This window comes from Peromyscus maniculatus, chromosome X (genome assembly GCF_049852395.1).
Source record: "Peromyscus maniculatus bairdii isolate BWxNUB_F1_BW_parent chromosome X, HU_Pman_BW_mat_3.1, whole genome shotgun sequence".
In the NCBI taxonomy this organism is placed as follows: domain Eukaryota; kingdom Metazoa; phylum Chordata; class Mammalia; order Rodentia; family Cricetidae; genus Peromyscus; species Peromyscus maniculatus.
In genome coordinates, this window is record NC_134875.1 from 136,311,909 (window position 1) to 136,325,071 (window position 13,163).

The following is a 13,163-nucleotide window of genomic DNA, read 5'->3' on the forward strand; positions in this document are numbered from 1 at the left end:
ATCTATGGATAGAGCAATATGTCATTAGGAGTCATTTTATCACTATGTTTCTTTAGCAGAATAATAGTATTAGATGTTCCCCTAGGCCTAAGGCCTATATAGTCTCATATTCTTGGCCATTTAAGAAATGTCAAGTGAATTTTGTCTCATGTACTAGGTCTTAAATCCAATTCAAAAAGTGAGTAGTCTGTTACTCCCATTAAAAAGTTCCTGTTTTTTTTCTTTTTTTTTGTGGGGAATTTGTTTAAAGAAGTAGAAAGAGTACTGTTATGGACTGAATATTTTGTCCCATCCAAATTCATATGTCAAAGCTCCCTGCTCCCCACATTGTGACAGTATTTGCAGATAGAGACCTTGAACAGTGATAATAGGTCAGGTCATGATGGTAGAAAACAGAATCAGTGACCTTACCATATAAGGGATGGGGAATAACTAGAGAAAAGAGAAATTTCATATTGCTTCTAGGAAGTGTGGCCTTCCACTAGAGCAGTGCTTCTCAACCTTCCTAATGCTGTGACCCTTCAATACAGTTCCTTATGTTGTGGTGACCCCAACCACAAAATTATTTCATTGCTACTTCATAACTGTAATTTTACTACTGTTATGAATCATAATATCAATATCTTATATACAAGATATCTCATAAGCGATGGCCATAGGGGTCATGATCTGAAATTTTAATTGAATTTTTGAACTTTCAGAAGATGGGATTGTAGATAATACAGTATTTATCAGGCCCATATGATCTAGGATAATATGTTGAATTGATTATTCTATAGACACAACTGTATCTTGGATAAAGCATGAATTTTTTGTTATATCCTAGCTCTGTGACCTTGGGAACATTACTCATTGAGCAATATTCTTCTCCCTTTAAAACTGAAGATCATACTGCCTTATGGAGTTGTTGAGAAATTTTTAGATGAAATAATAAATGAATTGGGGGTGCCGAACCATATTAAGCAACAAAAATATTAATTTCTATTTCCCTTTCCATTCCTAGTCATTACTTCCAAAGGAGAAGGAAGGTACTGGTGGCAGTGGTGGTGATTTCTAGTTCCTGGGATTCTTGGGAATACCCGACAAGCTGTTTACCACCAAGTTTTACCCCCAGCCCCTGACATTATTCTTGTCTAATAATTATGTAGGATATGTGAATTTGCAACCAGATAGCAGAGTATATTCCTCATGAAGAAATGATAAAAGTCTTTTTTAATGTTAGCTTTATGGCAAAAAATAAATGGGTGAATAAAAACATACAGAAGCAAAATCCTGAAAGTCTTAAAGTATGTGAGATGGCCATCAAATTGAATTGTGGAAGCCATGGGAGATTATTATAAACTTGTTTATTACTGAGATACTCTGGGCTTCAGATAGCTTGCAAGCAAGGCTAGAGAATTTAGTCCTGCTCTGAATAACTCATGGATTGCAGTGTGTTTTAACCAATAACACAGTGTAGGAACTAACTGAAAAAGAAACTAAAGAGTGAATTGTCTTTCTCTAGGGACCTTGGAACTATGGAGAAGGGCATCAGATTTGGAATTCATTTTTAAAATTAAAAATTCCTTAACTCTGTTTCTTACTTTATCACAAAAGAACATTTTTTAAGTACCCACTTCCAAATCCCACGTGATTTAATTCCACTTCTGTGTGAATATAGAAAAACTGACTCTGAGTAAATGTTAAACTAATGTTAGACTAAATCTTCATGTATCCAGCTCTAGGTTTGATGTTGGATGAAACTGGCAATAAAATAAACATGGCTTGCGCCACAGAAATATCTGTGAAGAGGATGACCTGACTAAATCACATTCATGAGAGGGTTAAAGGTAAACCTTAAGCAATTTCATTTCTCTACTGGTAAGTGTGCATGATCAGTTATGGAATCAACATTACTTTACTTCCAAAAACCTTAGTAGAACAAAGCACATACACTTTGCCCTGTGAGACAGATTAATTCTCATACATTTTCACATGAAACACTAAAGATGAAAAGGGTTTAAGGTTAATTCCATGATCCCTGATGTCTTCCACTATGGAATCATGGGTAGTTTTCCAAAAGGGAGAGTTCTTCTGTGCAACTGTTGAATTTTAGCAAATTCAACATCATTCCTGTGTACCATTTGAGCACCTGTCATGAACACTTCTGGGCCTCTGGTGTGGTCAACTGTCAGCCATCAGAATTATCTGCCCATTCTAAAATTCTATTAAAACCAAGCCAGTTCAAGTCAGGCCTGCTTCAGGATTCTCACACATACTGATGGTGAAAAGAACTGACAACTTTATTAGGATGGTCCTAGGCAATTGTCCTGAGGTGAAGGTTCAGCAGGAAGGCCTTCATCAAGATTTTTCTTAGAAGGATTCTGTTGTGGAATATTATTAATTTAAGATGTGTTACATATGTTTATGCTGTGGAATATTTGTTTAATGATGCAAAGATCTATTGTATTCTTTTATGTTTCATTTGTTTAACTCTGTAAAACTGTGTTACTTTGCCTGCTTAAAACACCTGATGGTCTAATAAAGAGCTGAACAGCCAATAGCTAGGCAGGAGAGAGGGATAGGTGGGGCTGGCTGGCAGAGAGAATAAAGAGAAGGGAACATCTAGGCTTGAGAGAAAAGGAGGAGTGAAAAAAGGAGAAGGAGAAGAGGACTCCAGGGGCCAGCCATCCAGCTACACAACCAGCCATGTAGTAAGAAGGGAAGAAAGACATATAGAATAAAGAAAGGTAAAAAGTCCAGAAGCAAAATGTAGAAAGAAAAGAAACAGGTTAGTTTAATTTAGAAAAGCTGGCTAGAAACAAGCCACGCTAAGGCGGGGCATTCACAAATAAGAATAAGACTCCATATATTTATTTGGGAGCTGGATGGTGGGTCCCAAAGAGCAAAGGTTAAAAAAAAAGAAAAAAAAAACAACTACAAGATTCTATATTAGGCTATTGAAATCACAAACCAGTGATTCTCAAATTTCAGAAAATGTGTTATTAAATTCAGATTGAATCAAATTCTTGTAGATTCTAATTTGATATGTTTGGAAGTCAGTGTACAAAAATAGGCATTTTTCCAGTTATCTTTAATAGGGCTTTTGAGGAAAGAGTGTAATTAGAACTAATTGCTGCTGGTTTTGTTCCAAGGTCTCGAAGTGTCTGCAATAATTTGAAAGAGAAATGTCCCCTGTAGGTTTTTACATTGGAGTACTTGTTCCCCAGTTGGTGGCACTGTTGGGGGGAGCCTCTGGGGAGGTGCACCTTTGCTGGAGGAACTAAGTCTTAGGAGAGTTCAGAGTCCATAGTCTTAGCCCACTTTCCATTGTCTTTCTGCTTTGTGCTTGCAATTGAAGATGTGATCTCTCAGCTTCCTGCTCCAGCTGCCTGCTGTTCCTTCTGTCCCTCCTATTATGGACTCCAAAAGATTGGAACCATAAGCCAAAATAAACTCTTTCTTCTATAAGTTGCTGTTGGCCAGAAAAGTAACTAATGTTAAGTCCATCTAATACTTACATTCTTTTGTCCCAGATCTCCAAATGTAATTTGGGTGTTTATTCTCAGTTTAAGCCTTATGAAATCAATACACTTTCTGTACTCAAAGGCTAGCAGGTTTGGTTATACTGCTCCAAATCTTCCCACCATTCTCAGTGATGATTTGGAAGTCTTTTCTTTGAAAACAGCTATGAGATTTCATGGTGAAAGTACCTGGTCATAGCAATCAAGGACTGCAAGCGCCAATGCTTATTTACCAAACCAGGGTCTCCTGGTATAGTTGGTGGGAATGCAAACCAGGCTGGGCTGGGGGGGTGGGTCTCAGCAAGACTGAGGCTGAGACAAGTTTATTTTAAGCAATCAGACTTTTTATACATTTACCAAAACAGAATATGATGATGATTGCTAGGATACAATAGCAGTTGCAAGCTAGATGGGGTACTCAAGATTAATGTCTCAGACTAATTGTCCAGCCAAGCTTCTATATGTTTCACTTAGTTCTAGGGAACACAGAGACACTTGGGTGGGCTGGATGCTTCAATGCCTGAGGGATTACCTCAGTTTCTCAGGAAGTAAAAGGCACACGGTGCCTCAGGAGCCATAGACTCTAACCTGAAAAAACACGGCTAGAGCATACAAACTCCATGATTTCCTGCAAAGGACCATGACTTAATCTAAGTAGCTTTTTGTGAGACATCTGAAGGAATTTCTGCTTTTATCTGCTACCTAAGGGTGAGTATTCATTAATTTGATCAGTAAATACATGTCTAAAGGACCTACCATAGAGGCCCTAGTGATAAAGTAAGGAAGCAGGCAAAACCACGTCTGGGTTTTTTCATTTAATGCTAACATTAAACAAAAACCATGAGGGGCTTTTTCATTTAATGCACAACATGCTTTTGGGACCTACTGTATTGGTGAAATTATTATGGCCACTCCACTTAGTTAAAAGGAAGATTTATTTAGTGGGTAACTTACAAAAAAGGGAAAGGTAGGTCGTGGGGTCTGGGGAAGGTGTATCGAAGTCCAGCAGTGTTCTCTGGAGCTCTGCTCAGTCAACCTCCACCGTCTAGGGTCCAGGAACAAAGAGAGCACTGGCCCATCCAGATCTCGGGTCTCTGGGCACCTCCCTTGGCCCCGCCTTGTAGGCGTGACAGTTGCCGAAGCCTCAATAGGGGTTGGAATATCCAGGTCAAAGCTGGAATGGCTACCCACTACACTCCTGTCTTTAGAATTACATACTTTTACTTAAAATTTGAGACTCAAAATAGCCTTGGTTTATCTGCATCATCCAGCATTGCTCCAGGGACAGACTTGGCTGGGGCATCCAGGGAATGAAGAAAAGACAGATACAAAAACAGGATTCTGGGATTGGGTGGTCTGGGCTCTCAGCTGGAAAAACCAAGGCACCCTGGAAAGTTCAGTATGTTTATTCTATAGAGTTGAACAGGGAGGCAGGATTATCGCATACATATGGACAAGAAAGCAGGGTTATTACATACAGATCAAGGAGGAGGCTGGGTTTATATTATGCAGCTGAATCAAGGGGACAGGTGTAGTTAATCTGCAGGAGCAGTCTCTGTAGGGGAGCAGACTTTATGCTGTAAATATCCAGGGGGTAGGGTGGGGGAAGCAGTCTTCAGGCTACAAATATCCAGGGGGTAAGCTATAGTGGACATTTTCTGCACACATTGTCGATACTTGCATTTGGTCCTCCTAAGAAGGTTGTGCCATCCCTCTGAGCCTGGGGCTATGGGATGTTAACAGCACAGACTCACTCAGGACTTCATTTATTCATGGTTTTCCCCACTCCCCCACATTTATCCACGAGTAAAACAATGCTAACATTAGCTTTCCCAGGGAATCTGACTCTGAACCATAACTTACCTATTGCAAAAGGTTATTGGGGATGCTCCCTCTATCAAGACTTGTGAAAGAAGGAAAGATGCAGGACTAGATAGGAGATGCCAGACAACCCTGTCTCAGTTGAGATTTCTATTGCTGTGAGGAAACACCATGACCAAAAAGCAAGGGGAGGAAATGGTTTATTTGGCTTACACTTTCCATATCTGAAGGAATCAAAGACAAGAATTCAAACCAGGGAAGGAACCCAGAGGCAGGAGCTGATGTAGAGGCTATGGAGGCATGCTCTTTATTGGCTTGCTCCTCACAGCTTGCTCCGCCTGTTTTCTTATAGAACCCAGGACCACCAGCCCAGGGATGGCATCACTCACTTTGGGCTGAGCCCTCCTGTAATCAATCATCAATCAAGAATATGCCCTAAAGGCTTCCTCACAGGCCAGTATTATGGGGGGAATTTTCTCAATTGATGTTCTTTCTTCTAAAATGACATTAGCTTGCGTCAAAGTGACATAAATCTAGCTAGCACAAGCCCTACTACAGGCTCCAGGTGACCTCACTGAGAACTCTGCCATTGAGATGGCCCTCCTGAAATGCAGCCAGGGATAACGTTTGTGTATTTCCTAATATGACAGTCACTGAAGACATGAAACTGTGGGAATTCAAACTTGTATACAACGGCTCTTTTCAGTGAATGGAAATTTCCAAAGGGCTGGCTTTTGGCAGCACTTCCAGTAGCCAGGGGAACCAGCCTTCTCTTCTCCAGGGGGGGATTTGGACTATGAACTGCAGAAAAACTGGACTTAGATCTGTGAGACCTTGTCCAGATCTCACATCCCAGGACTCTAAGACTAGAGGAGACTTTGGGTTTCTGCCACTTCTGCCAACCACATATCCTAAGTGTAGTGAATGTCCTCGATGCAGTTCAGTCGAGGGATGCTACTTCCTCCGTGGCCACTCGCTGCTTCATATACCCAGAGGACTTTGACTGACAGGTCCAATTAATCTCTGACCACTCTTCAGGCTTCTATTGGAACCATGTGGATTCTGTAGAGACTCCCGGTCTAGGGACCTAGAGTAGATGACAAAGATCTTATCCCCACCACAGTCCTCATGAGACATCACATAGCTGCAGCTACATCCTGTGTGGATAGAGCTGAACCTGGTCCCTGTGTTTTCATCAGAGACTTAGGAAAGAGGCAAAGGGCTGCAGTCTCCAGGATACACAATGTCTAAAGTTGTGCTGCCCCCTGGTGGCCACGCTGCTGAGATGCCAGATAAAAGCCACAGCATGGAAGTGACACATTCTTTTTTCCTTTGTACCTGTCATTTTTATTAAGAGATTTTTTTATTCATTTTATATACCGACCACAGGTACCCCTCTCTTCCCTCCTCTCACCCACCGCAGCCTTCCTCCCCCAACCCACCTCCCATGGGGAGTCACATTTTTAAGCGTTTCTTCTTCTTCTTCTTTTTTTTTTTTTTGATAGTGGTAGAGACCAGACGCTGGGCCTTATGATAAAAATGAAAAGTCATCTTTAATGTGAGATCCTCCTTTTCCCTTGAAAATAAAGAACAAGTTTTGATTTAGGATATCTTAAACCCCATGTCCTTTCTTGTGGGTTAGTCTTTGGACCACAAGTCAGATGTCGTCTCTTGAAGAAGTGTTTCCAACAGCAGTCAACTCTTCTTTCCCCTGGGCAGTCTTGGAATAGTGTGTATGCCTGCATCACAGCCTGAACTTTCATTAAGGTGTGCGGGGAGTGAATGTGTTGTGGACATGAGCAGGGCCCAAATGCCTTAGAACCATGGCAGTTGACAAAACCTTCCTCTGGTCAGAGTGCAAATGTTGACAGTGTATTCAGACAGTATCAACCACAGCTTCCTCCACTAGAGCAAGCCTGAGACTGCTCCCTTACAGAGACCTACAAACATTCCTCCTTCAACTGTATCCCGTACATCCGCCTCTTCATTTCAGATGCATAGCACAAGTTGCTGAGTGTCCCTCCAGGTTGCTGTTGCAGTCCCAGCAGAGGCATGCCAATCTACTCGATTGCAGCATTACAGCCTTTCTGTTATGTGTGGATGTGATTTCTTCATCCCCTCATTGCCCCAGCTAGGTTAGTCCTTGAGCTGTGCAGGACATGCAAAGGTGAATTGCCTCGGGGTGTGTCTGGTGAGACGGAGCTCCAATGAGGCAAATTCCAAGTCTGTGATTTGTTTTCTTGCTTGGTGTATAGTTTTCCACCGTGAGCATTCTGAGTATATTTTAATAATTCATATTGCTCTGCTTCTAACTCTAACTGTTTCTGGGTCTCTCACACAAATGGAAGCCAGAAGTGAGGACAAAACAGCCATTTGGACCATTCTTTTTCCCACTCTCTTTGTGCCTCGCCCCGTTTACCCAGTGATTCTTCCTGCCACAGGTAGATCTTCAATGCCCCTGGGGCCTGTGATCTAGGACCCTGTTTTGAACTTCCCTTCACTGTAGTAAAATATCTGGGGGTGGAGAAAACTTGAAAGGAAGACTGGTTCCACCTCATGCTTTGAGAAATTCAGTTGGCCTCTTGGTGTAGGAGCCTGTGGTGACAATGTGACAGGGAACGTTGTGACAGGTGACACTGGCAGGGAGCACACAGTGAAGCAAAGGTGCTCACTCCTGACAGTTTGAAGCAAAAAGAGTGGAGGAGGCAAGTACTTCTCTGTCCCCTTCAGTGGCTAGCTTCCAAGGACAGACCTCCTCCTAGGAGGTTCCTTCTTCTAGATGTTCCATCACCTTTCAGCGGCACCACAGGCCGAGACTAAGGCTCTAGCACAGGTGCCTTTGGAGAGTGACTCAGACCCCAGCCAGAGCAAATTACATTCTTGCAGCCCTGCTCTTGTCTAATGGTAAACATTTTATCTGTGGCCTCATTTTATCCTACTTAACTTATGTCACAGTGACTGTTGCCTCTCTAACTGGAAAAGAGTCTATATTTTCAACGAGAAGCTTGTGTTGTACCAACTTTTCAAGTAAAGGTGACCCAAATCATATGAACTATTTGGAAAGAAACATACATCCCCCATTAAATAAACCACCTGTGTTTCCTGATTTACTGACCTGTAGGATTTCAAATGATTCAACGTGGGCCAAACTCTAGAGAATTACAAAGCACACAGATTAACTCTAAGAGCAATGGGCCCTATTACTCTAGAAATGTGATGTTTCAATTATAAAAGACAAAAAAGGCCAAAGATAGATCAATGTTTGACGGGAACCAGAACAAAAATTGCTAGCATTTTAACAAGAGACGGGAAGAAGCTACCTAAATAGACTTGGGGCATCTCTAACTCAGCAGTGCCTGCTAGTGGCTGCCAAGTGATTGGCAGATCTACTGGTTGAAAGCACCAGACAAGGCAGGCCAGGAAGCTCACCTCTTCTTAGAACCACCTATCTTCACTTGGGCTGCGATAATAATGTCACATGTCAGGTGGCTTATAAACAACAACAAGTTGACTCTAGACAATTTGGGGAGGTATGAGTCCAGGATCAGTGTAAAGCATGGCCATGTTCCAGTGAAGGTTCCTTTACTTATTATATCACCACATGACAGAGCACAGGGGAATGCTAATTCTCTCTCTTATGACCTTTATAAGGACACAAGTCTATTTATGAGCCCTGGCTGGCCACTTGGAAATCACTACATAGATCAGGTTGGCCTTAAACTCAGTGTTCCACTTGCCTCTGCCTCTGTAGTACTGCGTTCAAAGATGTGCACCACCACACTTGGAAAGTCTACCTTTGAATGCCATCTCATCAGTGAGTTGGGCATCAACTCTGGATTTTGAGAAAACACAAATGCTCTATAATACTCCATTACATGAAACAAAAACTGTCTCAGCTGCTGTCATTCTGGATTCTGGAGAAAGCATTGCTTTTGTATCCTCTGGCATTCCCGTGGTTGAAGGTGTTTGCTGCTGTCAGGAGCCTGGTATTGACTGTGAGTTCACACTCCATGTCTCTCCTCTGAGGCTGGGGATGTGTGGAGGGTGGGATGGTGACTAATGAGAGACAGACACCTGAGGAAGACCCACAATACCAAGGAGCAGTGGAAGCAGAGAAGCTACCTGTGGCAGACAGCTAGAGGGAGCAGCATGTGACAAGCCTCCTCTGTGACTGAAAAGCAAGAGCTGGGGGAAGGATGTCTCTTCAGATATTGTGGTCAAGATCACACACACCCCAAGCTCATTCTGGTTCTGGTGGCTCCCCCATTCTTACTGGGGTAGGATTCTTGATGATACCCGACACAGTATTAAGTAGAGGGTATTAAGGAAATCATATATCCTATTGTTCCGAGCAGCAACCAGAATGCTGGCTACTGCAGAGCTGTCACCATGGATACGGTGCGATTATTTTCTATCAGGAGAACAGTGACTCATGTATTATAGTGAACTCTGTACATGTCAGTGGGGATATCTTGCTTCATATAGGAGTTCTGGCAGATTTGCCTTTAGGATCTGGATATATTGCTATCTAACTAACCAGATGTCAATGACAGATGTGTACAGACCAGTCAAATATACAGTAAACTGCAAGCAGTGCTGTATACACATGAGTGAAGAACCCCAGGAGGATCTCTGTTTCTGGGGAATTGGAAATGCCTTTGGCACATTAGGATCCCAGAGCTGGGATTGTATCACAGGCCCTCCTACATTGAAACACTTTCTGTTCATCCTTTGGACAGGAGCTGAGGAGTCAGAGATAATTTTGAAGCAGAGGAAAAAATACTCTACGTTCTGGATAAGCTTTTCTAGTGGGAATTGCCAGAAGAATGGAGGTTTCTGGAAGTGAGGACAGTGGTTAGCGCCACAGCAAAAATGCAGACCACAGACCATAAAGAACAAAACACCAATAGATAAAGCAAGGTGAGTTGATGTGGCCCCAGATTCAAACTGTACTAGTATCTGTGACTAGACTAGAGCTGATGTGTGCCAAGACTTTTCCTGGGAGACATAATTCACACCTCTACTCTCCCCATATAGAAGGCTCACAACAGGCAAAGTACAGATAGCACCAAGTCCAACTTAGTGAATCAATGAGTTTTACTGGGGTTACTTATAGTAATATGGCTGAGGGGTAACTTACAGGAACAGAAATGGCTCAAAGACTCAGGTACATCCACAAAGCCCACTCCAGCAGGGTGACTGACTGCTCACAGGGATACCTGGAGCACACTGCGCACTCTGCAGGCTGCTCAAAGGCTTGGAAAGTGTCCTTTCCAAGGGACTCAGTTGGTCTAAACCTCTTCCAGGCAGCTTGGCTGATCTCTGCTTCTCCCAGGCAGCTGGTCTAGTCTCCGAGTCTTCTTGGCTTGGGGTAGGCTTGTCTGAGAGTGACTCACATCAGTCTTTATTGTTTGCTCTTGGGAGGGAGGGCCCATGTGAATTTAGTCAGTTTCAGGAACTTCCCTAGGCTAATTTGCGTTATTAACCTCGGGCTTTGGAAGCTCCCTTGCATGATGAAATCTTTCAATCCCTAAGGAACTGAAACACAACAAGAGCTGAGTTGTGTTTGTATTGAGGCATGAACCAAAGATCAGGACCATACAGAAGAAAGAAGGGCAGGCATATAGTGATCCCAGGCTTGAGACTTGGGAGACTGGCTGGAAGGCTGTCTGACGATGTGTTTTAGATATTAGGCAAAAGAGGGAAAGGTAAATTGGGAGCAGGATGTGGACCAGGAGTGAGGATGAGAAAGATCTCAGCAGTCTTTGGTAGGTTTTATTAGAGTTCTGAGAGGAGATTCCAAGGACAGTGAAAGACATGGGTCCAGAGAGTAAGAGAAGGCAAGGGATACTTGGCAAGCAGCTGGTGGTGGGCCAGTGTGTGTCTCTAAAGGGGCATTTTTTCTACAGAGGAATTTAGGGACAGGTGGGAGAACTGTCTTCCTTGATTGTGGGGGTTGAGCTGTTACATGCACTCACAGGAACTGTATGCAGAAGAGTAAGATATATGAGTTTAAAATTATACTTCAATGAAAATAAGCAATAAAGTCAACATAGTCTCAAAACACACATTCATTTCCAAAAATCAATATAATATACATTGTGTTTCAGTAGAAAGTAATAAAATTAAAGAAGAACAAAAAAAAATATCCACAGACTGGAAGACTGCAGGATTAAACTCCATTCCTCCTGAGTTGGTCTCTATTTTCAACACAATCCAATAAAAAGTCTCTTTTGTGTGAATGCCTGGTCTATGTTTTTAAACAAAATTCAACTGTTTAAGCAAAGGACTATTCATTGAAAAAGAACAAGTGTAAAGTTGACCTGCTCTGTGGATGCAGGTACATTTGCATGTGAAACACTCAATTTGTGCTGACTGTGCCCCTGCAGGTCAGGGGAAACTGCCTGTCCACAGTCACAGGAAACACTGAGTGAGCCTGGATTTCAAAAGAAAAGGCTGCATCTTTTGAAAAATGACTGAAGACTGTTTGTGTCTATTTTCACATACATGTTTATGTTTCATTCATCTTTTATATGTGCAGTCTATCACTGTGATAAAAATGAGAAAATATGCAACACTTATCCAATTATTTGAAATTTAAATGAAATGGCCAATATTTTAGAAATAGAGCTTAGATGACTCAGGAAAATACAGAATTATGAACTGACCAACAACAATCAGAATATGAACAATAAGAATAATTTTCCCAAAGGATTCAATAGTACAATGAACACTATGTCTCAAGCTCATCAAATCTCAAAGAAAACCAAAGGAACACAGGAAAGGACAGTCATGTAGCATGTAGTAAAATGACAATGGGCATTATTCTAGACAAATAAAGAACAGTAAGAAACCAGGCGAAACATATTCAGGGAAATAAAAACTGATGAAGAGAAATTTTTGCTAGGAAAACTCAATAACATGTAAATCAAGGGATTTGTCATGACCAAAGTTTTTCATAACAAAAACATATCCCAACCCACTGTGTTAACAAAATATAATTAGAAAATTATCAACAATAAACAATAAAAGTGATGAATCTCAAGCTACCGTCATAATAAAGCTTTTCATAGCTATAGAAGGGAAAGAAACTTCCCTTTCTCCATAAATATTTAAAAACCATAACAGGGTTGAGTGCAGCTTGGTAGGAGAGCTTAGCCTGCATGCTCTAGGCACTGGGTTCCAACACCAACTTCACAACAAACTAACAGAAAATTGCAATATCATACACAATAGTGAAATAGTAAGAGCTTTCCTTGTGAAACTAAGCAGTAGTTCCTTTTGACAATTCTTGTGTATGTCATAATTCATTCAGTGAGAAGAATAATTGAACTATATGGTCATAGAGCAGCAGTTCTCAACATGTGGGCCATGACCTTTTGGGAGTTTGGGAGGGGTCAAATGATTCTGTCACAGGAGTCACCTAAGACCATCAGAAAACACAGATATTTACATTATGATTCATAACAGTATTACAACTACAGTTATGAAGTATCAATGAAAATAATTTTATGGTTGGGGTTCACCATAACATAAGGAACTGTATTAAAGGGTGGCAGCATTAGGAAGGGTGAGAACTGCTGTCATAGTGGAAGAAACAGATTTGTCACTACTCATACTGTTATTAATGATTTGATTATGGTATAGGAAAAATAATCTACATATAAGTTTTTAAAGTACATATACTCAACTGTGGGTGTAGCTCAGTGGTACAGTGTTTGCCTACTATGTACAAGGTCCTGGGTTCAAATCCCAGCATTGTAATAAAAACAAAACATGGCACCTGAATAATATATATGAATGAATATATATATATATATATATACAGATAAAATGAGT